Raw genomic sequence first — 17,150 nt, 5'->3', positions numbered from 1 at the left:
TTATGCTATGGAAGCAAATAGCATGCTGTTTTAAGGTGTATTGTGGTTCTATGCATTAATCAATAGAATTTAGTGCTCCCACTCGTTTCAGCATGGGCTTTAGTGGTTAGCTCACTATATTCAACAATTTTCATGGACCCATAGCAACTCATCCACCACATCCACACAACCGCACACAATCTGTGATGGGGATTCTGCACATAGCTGGTCCTGCAGACATGGGGGATTTGTATGGCCACGCCTATATCCACACGCAGCATGCCACATCATGCCACCCAGCAATATGCAGCAGTGTAACAAGTCATCCTGGCCATCGGCCGAAGCCAATCGAGTTTTGGTTCATTTAGGACCCATTAGAGTCTCTCCATACTCAATATGAGGACCACATCATATTTAAGGGTCCGTCTGCCCCGTTGCCTTGGCACCACTCGATCAACAACAAACCTAAGACCACTATTATTTGCCAATACTAACTAGGTCACCCTAAAATTGATTAAAAGTGTCAAGAGATGGGTGCACTTGTATCCAGTCCATGCACGACATTGAATGCCACGCTGTCATTTTCAAAATAGCCACCGCTACATAAGCTGCGGTAGCCATAGCAACGGCATCCATCTACAGAAGACGCCAGCTACATTCATTCGGATTCAGTCCGTTAAGACAGGTATGTTTTTTGATCACATAAAGTTAAATCGGCCTCATATGCACTTTCACACCCCCGATTGACACCCACTAACTAGGTCCCTGTTCTGTTTTAAATCCAGGAACCTTCCACACAGGGAGTTTTGTACCTGGGGCGAACGGCCACACTTCACACATCTGCTAACCGACGGCATTATTCAGGCAACGGTGCCTCATTTGCTGAGTACATCAATATCCTTTAGCGTCCAAGTAATTATAAGCATTGTCTTGTACGGTGGCTATTGTTTACCCAATTTAGATAGTCTCTGATAGACCAGGATCTGACTTATATCGTTTTAGCAGGTTCCCAAATAGCTTCCCAGCTGTAAGTCATGACATTCATCCTGCTGCCACCAGACAGGTAAGCAGCCGATGTAACTGGAGATGTAATTAATACACTCATTCGGTTCCGGTTCATTTACACAGAGGTGCTCCCACAGATTAGATCTGTGTTCTTGTCCTGAGATGGCCACGTAACGACATCAGATTGATTCTAGGTGTCACCCCTTCATCTCCCTGTGCTCCAGCCTCAAGCAGACATGGTACGCCCTACTTGTTAAACTAAGACAGGCAGCACCAATGATCACATTTAGTGTGCCTTATGAAATGCTGTAGATACTGTGCCACCGTCCCTTGCAGCACAAACCCCTCACTGTGCTCCATTTGTTTTGGACAGCACACGCAGAACACCCAGATGCCCCAGTCTTCTCGTCCTGATGAAGACCCCATAAGAAAGGCTTATGTTCCAGCCCCAGAAGGGCCAAAACACTGTGGTGTAGACTTTGACTTTTGAGTCACAGTGCTGTGAAATACTCACTGTTTTTGTTTCTTGTAATTGTGCTAACTTGCACCTTGTGTTATACTTGCTCATTTGTTATGACCCCTGTCTTGATGTACCTTAACAGTAGGATATGTACTGTGTAGCTTTATGTACTTCACTCCAAGCGATATATCTTGGTGATATACCCATTGTAATTCACGTTGCCCTATCAATGCAGTACTGCTTTTCTGTGTTGTGTCTCCTAGTAGACATTTATATGGGGTTGTTCCAATCTATAGTGAACATTTTGAAACAATTGAGGTGTGTGATCATCATTGATCAGTGTGTTTTGTTTTTCCGACTTGCTTAAGAGGTCGGTTTTTGTTCTACTGACCCGTTCATTTGTGTCTGACGACAATTTAACCCTCCTGGGTAGAATAGGGTCATGACCAGGAGCCCTTTGTTTTGATCAAGTCACCTGTACATACAGAAGAAGATTATAATCAGTTTTTATTGGGGGTGACATCAAGGCTCAAGAAGAGTGTGGGGGAGGGGCAGAAAGAAGCTATACAGTCTGTGTAATAGGAGGTTTTAACCACGTCTATTGCAGTATTGAGGGCAAGGACAGAGTCTCTATAGGAACTGAGAAAATTAAGGGAGTGATCTTTGTACTAGCAGTGAAGAAAGAGGTACATGGTTTAGGGTCGAAGAGATGAAGGGGTGAAGGAACTATTATGATAGTGTTTGTCAAAAGATAGAGGTACCATGTGCGTTAATGAACAAAACAAAGGCAAGTTGAATGGAGAAGGCAAATGTTGGCAAGAGGGCTTGGAGGGAGAATTTGATTTATTCCATGTATTGACCCACAGAATGGGGTTTGAAATTCCTTTTCATGATAGGGAAGGAGGAGGAGAGAGTGAGGCTGGAATAGAGATAACACAGTTGATGTGTGAGTGGTCATGTTGTGGGGGTGAATAGAAGAAGCTAAATGTAGGGGATAGAAAGATGAGATTAAGGGATTGTCCATGGTTGTGGGTTGGAAGGTTATGTGGGATGACCAAAGAATAGTAGAATAGAATGGAGTCAAGCTGTGGTTGGTGTAGCTTGCTGATGTTGGATAGGCTGAGGTTGCCCACTATGACCAGATGGTTGTACTGCTACGTGGGTAGTAAGATGCGTTCTGGGAAGGAGAGGTTAGGGGTGTCAGGTGGATGAGAGATGAGGATGTTGATGAGGGGGTGTTCGCAAGAGCTTGGATTGCGATTTGTTCAAAGGTGGAGGGAGTACTTTTAGAGAGAGAGGAGAAGAGAGGCAGATGCTGTCTCCATACATTCCTTTGCCACCACCTTTGTTTGTGATGTGATGGGAGTGATAAAAGGTAGCAAAGTCAATGCAGTAGGTGGCTGCTGTGGCTGTGTCAAGAGGGCAGGTCTAGGCTTTGATAATGGCAATTTCAGAGAGATTGGGGTGAGAGGAGATAAAAGTGGTCAGGGAGGACATTGTTTCTTATCATAGATAGATTATGGATTCCAGTGGCAGAGAGATCAACTGAGGAGACATAGCATGGAGGGATAACTGAGAGGGAGTAGTTTTTTATAAGATAGACTGGGTTCTGGAGATTGGAATGAATGGTGTGTAGGGGAGAGGAGTGACCAGGCAACCATTTGATTTGTAGGGAGAGGGGAGAATAGAGGAAGCCCTGGGTCAAAGCCAAGGGATTGGTGCAGGCCATGAGAGGGAGCAAGAGAGATGAAAGAAAGGGGGAACAGTAGGCTAGATAGGGGCATAAGGGGAGGAGAAGAGTGAGAGTGAAATGGGAGGCTGTTGTATGGATGGACCAATCAGAATGTTAGGAGAGTGGGTTCTCTTATTATGCAGTTAGTGGGCCTGTAGATAGGACCTGTAGCAACCAACAGCGGTTAGATTAGGTGCATTAGGCTTGGTAGAAACCATCAACAATCAAGGTAGGAGCTTTAGAGTCAGTAGCAACCAACAACAATCATATACAAAGTATTTGGGCTGGTAGTGATGGAGAAAAATCAAATAAGAAGCATTAGGGCCACTAGTGGCTGATGTGAATCAGATAAGGAGCAGTATGTTTGGTAGAAACCAACAACAATTACATACGGAGCAATAGGGCTGGTAGAAAATAACAAATATCCAATAAAGAACAAGTAGCAACAAGCCCTTCATATATTGAGACATTCTGGTCATCAGTCACAACCCCCTTGTGTAAATCTAGCATCATTCGTTTGGTACAGCTTTCCTATTCCACCTTAATCTATAAGCATAAAGCTCAAGTCATTATTCTTGGTGGAGTAGCCATGACATGGCCTGATATTTTCTGTTTGAAGCATTATTTCTTCTCTGAATCTTTTGCTATCAACATAACTGCATGCACTTTGATGGTTAGAATGAACTACAATGCTAGTCAAGATTTCCCTTAGAGTGCAGCTGAGATGCTGTGGGTCTGATTTTGTCTCCAACATTACCCATGCAATTTCGTTCCAATTTTTTTTCCTGGTGTCATTGGACAATTGTACGAAGGAGTAATTAGACAGAAATGATCCAACATAAAAAGTGTCTTTGTGATCTTAATTGGTGAACGTTAGTTCGCTGCTGGTTTTGGAAATGTCAGACAAAGTGTGGAGCAGATTACCTAGTCTAGTGGTGTAGCATGAGAGAGAAGGCATGGTTGTATGGTCTGACTTTCAAAATGCAGCTGATGACCATGAAAGGAGCTTACTTTCCGAGAGAGGTGGTGAGGAACCCTGCAAAGTTTAGCTAGGACCTGAGATGGTCTGAGAAGCCTGAAAAGCACCTAGAACCTGAGAGGGTAACAAGAACACCGAAACACACCTAGTGCCTGACAGAGGTGGTGAAAATCTAAAAAAGCATGTGGAACCTGAGAGGGAAGGTGCAGCAGACAACCCTGAAAACACTTCTAGAGCCTATGAAGAACTTTGAGAATCTTTAACTGCACCTAGAACCTGAGAGTGGCGATGAGAACCCTGAAAAGCACCAAGAATATGTGGGAGTGGCTAGGACCTAGAAATGTGCTTAGAATCAAAAAGGGTGATGAGGTCCCTGAAAAGTACCTAGTACATGAAACGGGCACTGAGAACTTCGGGAAGCATTTCGAACTTGGTAGGTATTGAATCCCCAAGATAAATACAGTGATTATGGAGGACAGAAAGTGACTTTGAGACAAACAAGTAACCAATAGTTTAGGAATTTCTGAAAAGAAGTTGGAACACATTCTTCAGTTCAAATTGTTTATGTGTCATTTACAGAGGCCTCCACTTGTAACTATATATTTAAAGATTACCCTTAATATGTTGAGTTTGCCCCCCTGAATTAAAGTGCCACTCGATATATCATTTGTTTGATTCTGTCTAACCATGTCTATGACTCATATACATCTCTCCCCCTATACTCCCAATAAGCAAAGAACCAGGCTGGGGTACAGAAAGAATATATATTTATTAATAATAGGTTAAATTAATATTTGCACCAAATGATGACACACACCACCTTCGCTGTGGCACACAACAAAGCCTCAATACAAAAATGCACTTTTCGGTATTTCACTGTTCGGTTTCATGTACATGGAACACAGGCCAAATTAACAGTTCAAACCTTCTGTCCCACAAACCCCTTTATGTCAAAATTAAAAAATACCTTGGAACATTACAAGATCATGAGCATTAGCATTCCATGATAAGGTTTAGATTTAAATCAAATGCATCATGTTTCTATTTTCAAAGCAATTTCACACATGCAGCACTTTGTATGTATAATTTCCATATGCACTTGAAAATGCTATCATTGTTGAAAGCACAACAGCCTTTTGATAAAACACTTCTTCTTTCTTCAGCCTGAAGCAATACAACATCTCTCTTCTATCAGGGTCACCTTCTCACTCTCAGGAGAGAGTGTCCATTTTTTAGTTAGGAATTAAACTTTGTTTCATTTAGCCACACACTTCTCTTACCAAGCAGCAAACCCAAGCCTTCAGCTAAATTCAATCCCCTGTACTTAAATGCCAGATCTCAGGAATGGTGGCAGTTAGGAATTTCATTTTTGGACAAGGACGCCCCCTCCCTTTAGGGAATTGTGGGGTTGACAAGGAAAATAGGTGTACCCAATTACATTAACAGATTATAGTTTTTATCCACTCTGCGAATTAGTTTTATTATTGTTGAATGTTAACAATATCACCCCATGTTATTTGGCTATAGGGAAAACATTGAATTATTGTTTATCAAAATCTGCCAAGAATCTAATTCTATACCCCCACCCATTAACTAAGGGGAAGGTATTAAATAAAACAAATCATCACTCTTGGTTTCGTTGAACAAACTACTTACATTGGAGTTGTGGGTCCGGTGCTCAGAAAAGACATCAGTGTTTCAGGACCCTTGCTTGGGGAATGCACCGGAATCTGCTCAGGCACTTTAGTTACGTATAGCCAATGACATTCATCCCTCTATTTGGCTCACCTTTCAAAAATCCCAGCCTCTTTAGTCTTTCCCAAGCTGTGTTCCAGGCAATGTTAGGTCTGCAGCATTTCCAATAGTTACACCCAGAGGACTTCAGGCAGTCATCCCGGCAAGGTTCAATTCTGCAGCACTCTTTCAGTTTTCACCCAGATGATTTTTGGCATTTCTCCCCTCTCTGGCTTATGCGGCCACTTTTAACTGCAAATTCACACCTCAGAAATATTGAAATTGTAAGGTGCAAGTTTATTGGTTCTAACTTTAAATTGGACATTTGTTCTCTTCTCCTCCCCCAAGGCCCAACCCATCTCTGTGGATAGGCTCTTGGAGTTCTGACCTTTAAACTGTGGGACAACGGAACACACTTACTTGCATCTACATTTTCTTATTATTATTTCTGCACTCAAATGGTCCTAAATTCCCAAAACATTTATTTTACAAATCAACATAACAACACGTGTATTTTTGGGGTCCTCTAATCATGGCAGACTTATTAAGCTGACTCCCGTCTCGGCAGGAGGTTGCAGGTCAGACTAATGGTTTTTCAAACCTTACTCAGAAATACTAAAAGTCATTATCACCAGATTGTATGCCCAGTTATATCATTCACTAATCTACTACCTCCCAGAGTTTCAGCCTCGGGACATTTTCTTGGGAGCTAGAAATGTATTTTAGTTTGTAACTCTTGTCCCCCAAATTCTGAGGAAAATTGTGGCAGCAAAAGGCTGTGGGATAAGCTTTAAAATGATACATGTCTCATTTCTGTAAGTATCATGGTTCCAATGTTAATGGGCAAAACGTGATTCCTAAAATAAAACAATGGCAGCCTAATTGCATGCATATTTCTGGCCATCAAACAGCCCCCTGGGTTAATTTCTTGTTCGAGGTTTCTTTTTCCCTTGTAAGATCTGCTTCTGTTTCTGCTACTCTGTTGTTGTTTTTAGCCTGGTATAAAGTCATCAGCATTTGGTCTCTCAAGGCCTATGGGTGGTCAGTGGCTTACATCAGAGAAGAGGCCCCAATAAAATTCTTCCTGGTCTCTGCATTAGTTTTCTGAATAGAAACTGTGCACTTTTCAGGTAATAGAAACTTAAATGTGTGCCTAAATAGGGCTAAGGCTGCTTTAGCCAATGACTTAGAAGCTGGGTGAATAACAAACCAACTTCTAATTGTGCTACTGCTGCAGATTGTTATAATAAGTAGCTAATTTCACCTTTTGAACAAGCCGAGCTGCAGGACAGCACTACATTTCAACCCCTTGTGACAGCTTGTGCCTTCCCACTCGAGATCTACAACATCCCTATGATAGATCATGAGCTGGCGTATGACGCTACGTACAGAGTAGGGAACATAACATGTTGAGAGTCACATGAGAGTCACATGATGAGGAGGCAGTGGAGAGTTACCATCATCCATATCTTGGATGAGAACTAGACGCGACTGTAACGTATCTGGGGAAGGAGTGTCTGTAAGTGAGGGTCCATCTAGAGGGAGAGAGGGAAGAGGAACCCGTCCAGTGACACAGAAGGTTAGACGTATGATGCATTTTTGGAGAGGTGCAAAAACTGAGAGAGGTATAACACTTGCAGGCTACTCAGGTAGACTAGCTGTCTGTAAAGGAGGCAATTGCACCTATTATGTTGCAGCATTAAAAGCATGCCTCTAGCAACAGACACTTATATTACTGAAGGTTACATTTCCTTTGGCACATGAGGCATTTTTAATGTGGCAGCTCAAATGAAATAATGTCTTTTCAATCTGTTGCATTTACTTTTCATGTGAAGCCTTTTAATAACTCTCATCATGAAATCAATGTCCACCTCACCTTATGATTTTCATTTGAATGGTTTAGGCCACATATTGTCACTGTTAAAAAGTTCCTTTTCATCCAAACTGTAAAATGCCCACATTTTCAAGGCATCTGTCTTTTCTCAGCAAGGCTGCCGGTGATTAAAAGTAGGGCTCAGTCACATGTAATAATAGATGTTTTCATGGCTTTGAGTTTTACATGCAAGGCACATTTTCTACTTACTTTTCAATGTACATAGAATTTTAATGAGTGGCAGTTGCAAGTGAAATGCTGCCTTTTGTCTATCAGTCAACAATGCACCCTTCAAAGTCCTGCACCTTTTTAGGCCTCTTTCAGCCTGCAGTGTGTTTCCCAGGTTCAGCACGTTTTAGGCCCAACGTGATTCAATGTATTTCCTTTTGTCTTGGGCCAAAGGTATCCAACATACTTCTTCAACTGTGATTCTGCCTCTGATCTCATAATTACATTTGTTTCACTTTGCATTCTTTGTAACTCCAAGCTTCATCACATGAACAGCAACAGTTGAGTGGCCAACTACATCTCTGAATTTGGCTGTATGCAGTACAGGACTCCTTGTAAAACTATACTTCCATTTTATAAGTGTTTGAGGTTTACCTGTTTTGTCCACATGGGACCCCTATTTCTTTATATGCTGTGGCATCTGCTAGTCTGATAGAATATCTAAATTTCCAGCTCTCGAAGTGGAAGTATTTCTGGGGTTATAGCTTCCCCTGACAAGTCCATTGTCCTAGAGATTAAATTGGAGGAGCCTTGTCCCGGGTTGGCCAATCTAGCCACAACCTTCCTAATCAGCACTGTCATTCACAAAGGTTCAGGACTGTTGAAGGTCCTTCAATTTCCAGAAATGTAACCAAACACCACACTACCCCACCAGCCCCTGTACCACCAAAGCCATTGATACTGATATCTTGGTATGCATCCAGCCACGGTAGGCATATTTCTTTCACACAGTGACATACCTGGTGCAGGCAGCTGCCACATAGGAGGGAAGAGGCAATGATGCAAATTAATGGCATAATAAGCTAATGAGTGAACCAACCTTCCTCACATCGGTCTCCTCTCAAAGGAATACTGGTATTGTTCAGGCTTTTTAATATGTGCCTCTGAAAATACATCAGGCATGAAAGTCAATTGGTTCTCTGACAAACAACTCTGATTAACAGATAGATTTGCATGTATATATATATGCTTACAAAGCAGTATTCTTTATAGCAGAATTGCTAAGTTTCTGACTTAATGTCCTCTGTATTGGTTGAATGAATCCTCATATGCTAGGGGTTTCAACACAAAATGTATTTTAATGTAATAGTCGTTCATGACTAGTTGGGGCTAAAGCGCGAGTATGTTCGTCCTGTATTCCCATAGGAAATTATTGTAGGCTTCACCCACTTATGCAGTTAAGTTAAAGTAAGAATATAAATGTCAACTTCTTGTGAAAACCTCATGTAAAAGAAATGTAATTCATAAACAGTCAATTTGATTGTGCTAAAGCTGCATGACAAGAAGAGCTTTTGTATGCCATATCTTTTTCTCGCTCTAAGCTCCTCATTATGAGTTGTGTGTTATACAACAAAACAATCCTATGATGATTATGTTTGTTTACACAAGGTTACAACATTTGCCCTATATCTTTTAATAATGATTTAGGGTACATTTTGATATGATCCGTTAACATTTGTTTTCGATGGAAAGCCCCTTCAAAACACACTGTGAGGGTCAAGGTGTTGGGCAATGGCTGGCATGCAAATATTGAAGCAGTGCAACATTAGCGAGTGTGTGTGTGTGTCTGTGATTTATATTTTCTGCATTATATGTTTATGTAAATGTACATATAAGAGTTATTTACATTGCACCAGACACCACTGTACTGGTCACCTAGCAACCAGTGGTGTGTGGAAGTGTCTGGGCTCCATAATATGTGAAACAAGAGGCAAGGCATTGAATTGGTTTATGAGTTGGTGAAATGTTAACATTTGGTGATTTTCCAAAGATATAGCACTTTTTCTATTGTAATATAAGCATATGTTCACCTGCAAAGACAGCTAGTTTGGTGAATTTTACTGTTCCTTGCAATGTATAGCAAATCAAGAGACCCTTTCATAAAGTAAAACCTAATAATTTGAAATACAATTATGTATGTTTTAATATAACATAACCTATAAGAAGATCAATCAGTTTCTGCATTAGCACTACATCACAGCTCCACCTACCCGTAGTACACTCCATCGAAAGATCCATTGCCATCAATCCTTTCTTCGTCAACAAGATCAACATGATCCGACAATACATAGACACCAAACCCACAACTGACAGCACACTACACATCCCATCTTGCAAAACCACAACTACCTGGACAACTTTCAAAACACTTTGGAAGACCTTACTCCCACCTTTGCATCCCTCAAGGCCACATTGTATGTGGATGACATACTCACTGCCTCCTTTACTCAAGACCGTTCCGATTAAAGCACTCCACCCTTACCTGACAATCATCAACAGCTCCCTAAATCAAGGCACCTTGCCCTCAATCCTGAAGACCAGACAAATCCTCCTGCTTCTTACGAAACCAACACTGGACCCTGACCATCTCAGCAACTACCACCCCATTATCCATCTTCCCTTTCTAGGTAAGATCTTTGAAAAAAGCAGTAGCCACACAACTCCTCCAACATATCGAAGCCAATAACCTCCTTCAGTCCTACCAATCTGGCTTCAGACCTACCATCAAGGTGATCGACGATACCCTTAAAATACTCAATGATGGCCATCCTTGCCTCCTAGCTATCTTTGACCTCTCAGCAGTATATGACACAGTAGACCACCAGACACTCAGACAATCTACATCATCTCATGGGGATCTGCAAGATCGTCCTCAGCTCGTTCAAATCCTACTTTGTGAAACGCCAACAGTGCATACAAATGGATTCTTCCAGATCACTAACTATAGCCATTACCTGTGGAGTCCCGCAAGGATCCATCCTGTCCCCTTTGATCTTCAATCTTTACATGGAACTGCTTGTAACTCTCCTCTCCCCACACAACATCCACATTCCCCAATATGCAGACAACATGGCGATCTACCTCAACATATCCAACATTGAAGACATCCAGAGGCTCAAGGCCTTCTTTACATTGATCATGTTCTGTATGTCCAGTGCTTACCTAAAGTTCAACCACTTGAAGACTGAATTCCTGCTGCTGACCAACAACACCAAACACCCTGGCATCTGGACCTGGCTCTCTGCTATGAACCCCAAGGGATTCATATCCCAGCTGGCCCCCTGTGCTAAGTCCTTTGGGTTCAACATCGGCAGACACATCACATTCAAGCAGCACATAGCAAGGATGACGCAAATGGCCTAGTGCCAACTTATTCTCCTACAGAAAATCAGGCCCTTCATCCCAGAAAACAACTTTAGATCCTCTGTCCAATCCTTGGTCCTCTACAACCTGGATGGTGCAACGCCCTTGGAAGGGCTTCTGGCGATTACTCTGGCACCCGTGAAATGAGTCCTGCATGCTGCAGCAAGACTCAAAGGACTCTGCAAATGTGACCAGATCACCCTGACCCTGCAAGACTGAATCATCTTCAAATCCTGTTGCATCATCTACAAAGCTGTCACCCTGAACTCCCCAAGCTACCTTACTGAGAAACTCAGCATCTCCAGAGGCCTGCGATCCACAAGAAGTAAGGAAATGTGCAGACTTAAATTATGACAGTGCAAGAAGGAAAGAACCAGAAGACATGTCTTCTCTGTCTATGCTCCAAGACTCTGGGACCTCCTCCCCATCAAAATCAGAATTGCCCCATCACTTCAACAGTTCAGGAAAGAGCTTAAGACCTTCCTGTCCGAGGAATGGCTCCTCCTTAGCACCTAAGACCACACACTCAGTACTCCCCACCCTACCTAAGACTCAGTGATCTGCAACCCACTGTCTTCCCCACATGCTGCCAATTGGCCATCCTCCCCTGTTATCTTCCTGCTCCTTTATTCTCATCTTCCCTCACTGTTTTCTTCCCCCTATGATTAAAAAGCCCTCGTTGCTTGCCGAAGCTCAGTCTGCGCTCAATGAATACACTATAATAATAATAATGATAGCACTTCGTCATCCACAATACTTAAACTGCTTCCCTTTAACCGTTTACAGCCAGCAATTATTATTTCTCATTAATTATGCAAACCCTGGTCACCTCTTCTGTGTTGGGAGGTGTAGCATACTACATTTACAGCCCCAGTATAATGGAAGCTTAGCGTTTTCTATCTTTATTTTGTAAGCCACCAAATGCATTTCAAAGCAGAGTTGTGAACTACAGAACTAGGTTACACAGTTGTGCAGTGTTTTATTCATTCACACCAAGGTTATTCTCCGAACGGGAAAGCATTAGTCAGCTGTACTCTCAGTTTTAATGTATTGCCCTGATTTGTCATAAAAATAATTCCTCAAGGGCAAGCAAGTCCTAAACCCATAATAATAATTAAAACCTTAACTGCGGAGGACGAGGTATCTTGTCCTCTGCACAACATTTCCAGTGCGGGGGACGAGATACCTGCGTTACAGCTTTTACCTTGCGGAAAGGACAAAGAATATGCCGGGGCTCCCTGGAACCACTGCTGGCATTTGGGGATGGTCAACCCACATGGGAGACAGGCCAGGAACATCACCCCCAACCATCCTGGAGCTCTCGCTGGCCTGTGTTACAGTTTATCCCCACCAGGGAGCCCCAGTAGTGTGCCAATACCTCCGCGGAGGGAAAAGCTGTAATGCAGCCCAGCCAGAACTCCAGGACGGTTAGTGGTGATGTCCCGGCCTTGGGCATCCATCTCCCATATGGGTCTACCATCTCTAAGCACAGCAGCAGTCCCAAGGAGCCCCGGCAGGGTCCCCATGCTTTCCTGTAGGGAGAAGCTGTAATGCCGGCCAGCCAAAGCTCCAGGATAGTCCGGGGTGATGACCCGGCCTTGGGTGGCTGTCTCCCATGTGGGTCCACCATGCTCAAGTGCAGCGGCAGTCACAGGGAGCCCAGCAGGGTCCCCATCCCTTCCTCGAGTGAAACTCTGTAATGCAGCCCAGCCAGAGCTCCAGGATGGTCAGGGGGATGTCCCGGGCCTTGGGCGGTTGTCCCTCATGTGGGTTGACTGTTAAAAAAACTGCAGCGGTTCCAGGAAGCCTCAGCAGGGTCCCTGTCCTTTCCCAGAGGGAGAAACTGTAACGCAACCTTGCCAGAGCTCCAGGGTAGTAGGGGGTCATGTTCATGGCCTTGGGTGGCTGTCTCCTATGTGGGTTGAACATCCCCAATCCCAGAGGTGGTTCCAGGGAGGCCCGGCATGGTGCCCGTCCTTTCCTGGAGGGAGAAGCTGTAACGCAGGCCAGCCAGAGTTCCATGATGGTTGAGGGTCATGTCCCTAGACTTGTCACCCTTCTCCCATGTGGGTTGACATCTCCAAATGCAGCAGCAGTCCCAGGGAGCCGGGTCAGGGTCCCCATCCCTTCCTGGAGGTATATTCTGCAATGCAGCCCAGCCAGAGCTTCAGGATGTTCGGGGGTGATGTTCTTTGTATTCCCACTGGTTTCTTCTTTAGAGAAATGCATAGGGGCCACTGTTTACCTCAGTGTCTGCTACACCCCAGGCCCATATCTGTAGGTTGTCCACAAGACCAAAATACTAAAAATGCCCTCTTCCCAAACCCTTTGGGATAGCAGTGGTTTACCCTTTTCCCTTTGTGCCCAGGTATGTGCACCCAGACATGTAAGGTACCGTTTTTGTTGGGACATCTGTGGGAACATGGGAAGTTAGGTCATGTGTTGTTGGCCACGTGTTTCGGTGGTTTCCTGTTGGAAAATATGTGAAAAATGTGGGTTTTCCCCCTAAATGTTGGACATTGCCGGGCATTGTGGGTAATAAATTCTAAGTTGATTTGCACAAGTCAAAGCTCTGTGGATTCTCACGGGTATCTTATTTTCAGAAATGCTTGGGGTTCCCTTTTTTCCTTGGTGGCTGTGACACCCAAAGCCAAAATCTGTGGGTTGTCCTGAAAGCCAAATCCAGTCTTCCCAGGGCATTTAATGTACAAGTGGTTTAGCCTTCTCCCTTTGTGCCCAGGTAGGTACACCCACACATGTGAGGTACCGTTTCTGTCGGGACACCTATGGGAATGTGAGAAGGTAGGACATTTGTTGTTTTCCCTTAGTTTTAATAACATTCTCAAATAATTGCTACTGCACTTTGTTACTCAACCCTTTAATTTTCCCAAATGTAACTACATTTACTTGCTACTTTAGGCACTGTGGGCTTTTGTAACCTGCACAAGTCACCTATCCTTCAAAAGGTCTGCCTGTGCTCTTTCAAAAAATGTATTCTTGCCATTCCTCTCCACATTTGTTTTCCTTATTTCCACATGCTAAGTATGTCTGTTTAGGCTGTCAGCATAAAAATCCTGTGTACCATGGCTCAGTTTTTGGCTTGTGGTATTGCTTTTTTTGTGAAACATCACCAAAAAATACGTGATTTCCTAACTAGACGAGTCGGCGGAATGTAGCGGTGCATTGCTTATCTCAATATTTACAGAAGCCATTACTTTACAGGTGCAAACATGTCCAGCACATACCTTTTTTCTGTCATTTTTCCAATTTTTTTCCCAAACTATGGGAATTTTACCTACATAGTTGTTGCCTGACGTGCACAAAGGACCCCTTCCTAAACTTGGAATTTTGTCTACGTTTCTGAAATGTATGCCTTTCTGTCTTCCCATTCAGCTTTCCTACCCCCCTCTTCCATTCCGTCCACGCTTGTTCTACTGGAAAAAAAGGGAAATATTTCCTACCTCTCACAAAATTGATGGTAACCTTATCAAAATATGTTTCTTTTGTTTCCACTCAACCTGTTCTTGAAAGCCTGGAAAATGGTGAATTCAGAACAGCAAACCATTTGTTCCTAGCTCTTACAAGGAAAAAACCCACAGGCTTCTTTGTAAATCATTGATTGGCATTTTCTGAAAAAAAACACTAAATGTGCTCCCTTTTTTGTTATTTTCTCTCATCACCCTGCATCAAACTCGGATTCCTTGATGTCTTTATGACCGCCTGCCTGTGGGAAGAAAAGGGGTGTGATAACTCTTGTAACATAAAAGTTACAAGGGATTGAATGCGACATACCGAAATCTCCAAAAAAGGGCTCAGCACTGGGAGGCAAATTCCTCAGCGGTTAAGGGGCTAATAAAATATTAATCGTTTTTAAACAGTCACATATCATCTATAATCGAGTGGCAAGAGATAATTAAATTTTTCATATACACCTTATAAATAGCAATTATGAATGCTGCCAGTAATATTTTGATTACTTTTTCTATTATTATTGATACTAATGGTATTATTATTATCATAGCTGATCGTTTCTAGCACTTATTTACCTGATAAATTTCTTAATCAATCATTTTAGATCGAACCTGTTATAATTGTTCTATTATAACACGCTTAATACCAGAGATTAGTTTGTAAGCGCGGGATCAGGATTCAAACCTGTGTTGCGCTGTCTTGCTTCCAAGGCACAAGTGTTGACCATGAGCTATCTCCTCTAGCAATGTCACATTGTACAACCATCCATTCAGAAGTAGAGGGCTCAAGGGGCTGGGGATGCTGAGACAGTGTTATGTGTGAACTGGAGGTGGTCAATGGGAGCTTCCTTAGAGCCCCTAGTCCTGGTCCACTCTTGTCTTCTGTCATGAGTAGTGGATATATCAAAGCCTCCAGCATAGACATTTGTCATTCTGTTAAAGCAAGGACTTCTACACAGACTTGTACCTCTGATACACAATCCCTCTCCTAAAGAGAGCTGTTCAGGGCCGCTGCTGCTGTTGCCGACTTCAGTGTTAAAACCCGCAAGAACAGCCCTAGTGTCCATGTTGACGAATTATTATGGAACAAGCATGGTCACCTTGCTCTCGACTCCTGAGTCGCCGCAGTTTGGCATAGACTCAAGAGAAACACAAAGTCCCACCCATAGGAAATGCAGAGACAGCTCTTTCCTTCTATCTGATTTCAAAATAGCGGATGAGCTATTTAGCGCTCAGCTGCCACAACAGCAACACTAATTAGAGTTATTAATTAATTAACTTACCAACAGCAGTGCAATGGCTGAGTACTGCTACGGCTGATAAATCCAAGAAAGTAGAAAATGCCTAAAAGAAAACAAGACAAAAAAGGGGCATAACCAATCACACTTTGGCCTATAAAATAGCTCAAGACTCTGCAGCAGTTGTCTAGGATTAGAGAGAGAAGGAATTTGAGTTGGGGAGCAGGAGCAAATGAGAGAATATGTTGACCTGGAGGACTATGACTGGAGAAGCTCACACCAGACACCTTCAACCGGGTTAATAGTCATTGTATCAAAAACGATGCATCAAAATGCCAATGCATCGAAAATAAAAGCATTGAAATTCGATGTTTGACATTATAAAGTACATATCCATCGAAACTTTTCCATCGAATGGATATGTACTTTTAAATATAAAAGATAGCATTTCGATGCTTTTATTTTCTACATTAAAACGTTACATGGAGCTGTCCAGTGCTGAAATTTTGGCGCTGGCCAGCTCATTGTAATGTTTTTTTTTAATATATATATTGGTGGGGTTCCCCCTAACCCCTCCAAACCTCATACCTACCCCCTTAATCCCAACCCTAACTCTAGTCCCAACCCCTAACCCTAACCATAACCCTAATCTAACCCTTAATCTAACCCTAGCCCCAACCCTAACCCTAACCCTAAACCTAATCTAACCATTGATCTAACCCTTAATCTAATCCTTAATCTAACCCTAAATAACCCTAGCACCAACCCTTACCACTAGCCCTAACCCTAACCTTAACCCTATCCATCGAAATTAACCATCAACAATGATTCAATGAATATGCTTTTCTTTGGAAAGGCAATTCAATGAAATGTTTTCGATGGTATGGTATTTGATGGTATGGTTTTCAATAGACAGACCAGATACCCTTCAACCGTTATGCCAAACACCACAACAGGGTTTAGCCAAAACCCGTAAATATATGAAGGAGAAGCTCTACAATTTGCATGGATGGTGAGCTTGCTAGAGAAGTAGAACACCAGTCTATTATTGACTGCCCCAGAAGAAGCAACAGTTGGTTGGTGAGGGAAGAGGTGCCTCCTGAACCCCAGAAGAGGTGTGTGCTCCAGTATACGGGGACAAGCCCACTGAACCTAAATGGAGGAGTCTGCTCCAGTCAGGGCAGAAGGAGGCCCCTGAGCTGCAGAAGAGGTGTGTGCTCCAATTAACAGGGACAAGCCCCACCGAACCCCAAAAGAAGGGTCTGCTCTAGTGAGGAGGGCAGGGGCATCCCTGAATCCCAAAAGAGA

Source organism: Ambystoma mexicanum, chromosome 11, assembly GCF_040938575.1.
Source record: "Ambystoma mexicanum isolate Mex_15411 chromosome 11, UKY_AmexF1_1, whole genome shotgun sequence".
Lineage (NCBI taxonomy): Eukaryota > Metazoa > Chordata > Amphibia > Caudata > Ambystomatidae > Ambystoma > Ambystoma mexicanum.
This window is presented reverse-complemented; position numbering follows the sequence as displayed.